Here is a 2,366-nt window from a genome sequence, read left to right as displayed (position 1 = left end):
TTTATTTATTTATTTATTTTATCCTTTTGTATAAGGTGTGAGGTTTAAGTTGAGGCTAATTTTAACTCCATATGTTGAAACTTCCGCTCTCCATTGAGTTGCCTCTGTGCCTTTGTGGGGGGTCTGTTTTTGGACCCTATTCTGTCTGATACATGCATCTTTCCCTTCACTAGTGCCACACTATCTTGATTACCATAGCTTTATAGTAGTGTGATTCCCCCAATTTTATTCTTCTATTTGAAAATGGTTTTGTTTATTCTAGTTTCTTTACCTTTCCATATAATTTTTGAAATCAATTGGCCTACAACAACAACAAAAATCCTGCTGGAATTTTTATAGGAATCGCATTAAATCTATCAATCAATTTGGGGAGTGTTGACATTTTTTACTCTCTACAATGATTTCTCTCATCAGTGTTTGTAGTTTTCAGCATACAGATTATTGTTTTTAAAATTTATTTATTTTTAAATTTTATCGTTACACAATGTAAACATTTCTTGTGGCCCTTTACCAATTTCTCCCTAACCCACCTCTAGGTGGAAATTCAGGTTATTGATTAGAGACCTGTATTCCACAAATTTTGATTTTTTGTATTTTCATTTTGATCATTTCAAAATATCTTCTAATTTCCCTTGAGATGTCCTTCTTTACTCATGGATTATTTAGAAATGTGTTGTAATACACTTCTGAAATATATTACAAATATACTACCTTTCTGTTGGTTTCTAATTTAATTCCATCATAGTCAGAAAACATACATTGTATGATTTCAATTCTTTTAAATTTGTTAAGGTTTAATTTATGATTAAAGATATTGTCTACCTTGGCAAATGCTTCATGTGTGCTTGAAAAAAAAATGATGTATTCTGGATGGAGTGTTCTGTAAATTCTAATTCGGCCCAGTTGATTGATGGTGGTTTCAGTTCTTTTATACCATTCATGATTTTCTGTTTACTTGTCCTATTGATTACTAAGACGGTAATGTTGAAGTGCCCAACTAAAATTGTGGCTTTCTCTACATCTCCTTTCAGTTCTATTAATTTTTGTTGCATATATTTTGAAGCTTTGTTATTAGGTGCATACCTATTTAGGATTGTTATGTCTTCATGGGGAATTGACCCTTTTATCAATGTACAGTGTCTCTTCATCCTGTTAATTTTTTGAAGTCTGCTTTGTCTGATATTAATATTGCCACCCAGCTTTGTTTAGATTGGTATTTGCATGATATATCTTTTTCTACCCTTTTACTTTTAACCAACTTATATCATTATATTGAAAGGGGATTTCTTGTAGACAGCATATAGTTGGGTCATTTTTTTATATATCCAGTCTGACAATGTCTGTCTTTCAGTTGGTGTGTTTAGATCGTAATTATTGATATTTGGATTTAGGTCTACCCTCTTATTTGTTTTCTGCTTACCCTCTGTTTTTCATTTCTCTGTTTCCCCATTCCTGCCTTCTTTTGGATTATTGAATTTTTTGAGTATTCCATTTTACCTTTTTACTATGTCTCTTTATATAGTTTTTTAATAGTTGCACCAGAGATTATAATACTATTTAAATTTTTATAATCTACTTGATTTAATATTTTAGCACTTAAAGTTGAATATAAGAGAAAGGTTATATAAAAGTTGAATAAAGACCTTGCCACCCTATAGGTCTCTTTACCCCTCCCTGCTTTATGTTGTAGTTGTGATATGTAGTACATATACATGTGTTGAAAATCTTACCACACAATGTAGTTTTTGCTTCCAACCATCATATATTTGTTAGATATATTAATAACTTAATATACATATATTAAGTAAGAGGAGAATATTTATGATTTCTATTGCTCTTCCTTTATTTCCTAAATTCATATTCCCTTTGGTATTATTTCTCTTCTGTCTGAAGAACTTCCTTTAACTTTTTTTAGGAGGTCTGCAGGCAGTGAGTAATCTCAGTTTTCCTTCATTCAAGAATTTCTTTATTTTGTCTTTATTCCTGATGAGTGTTTTAACTGATATAGACTCTTGGAATGACAGTTGGTTTTTTTGGTTTTTTTTTCCTTCAGCACTTTAAAAATGTTCCATTGCCTTCTGGCCTCTATGGTTTCTTATAGGAAATCTACAGTCGTTTTAATTGCTTTCCTATAGGTAATACTTCATTTTTCTCCTGCTGCTTTCAAGATTTTCTCCTTGTCTTTGGTTTTCAACAGTTTGATTATGATGTGTGTGGGCATAGATTTCTTTTAAGTTTTCCCCTCTGAAATTCACTTGGCTTCTTGAATCTGTGTCTTTCAAAAATTTGGGAAGTTTTCAGCTATTATTTCTTCAAATATTGTTTTCACGATACTTTCCTCTAATATCCTATATCTTTGATGCAAT

This window comes from Galeopterus variegatus, unplaced genomic scaffold (genome assembly GCF_000696425.1).
Source record: "Galeopterus variegatus unplaced genomic scaffold, G_variegatus-3.0.2 Scaffold863, whole genome shotgun sequence".
Taxonomy (NCBI): domain Eukaryota; kingdom Metazoa; phylum Chordata; class Mammalia; order Dermoptera; family Cynocephalidae; genus Galeopterus; species Galeopterus variegatus.
Note: the sequence above shows the minus strand (reverse complement) of the source record.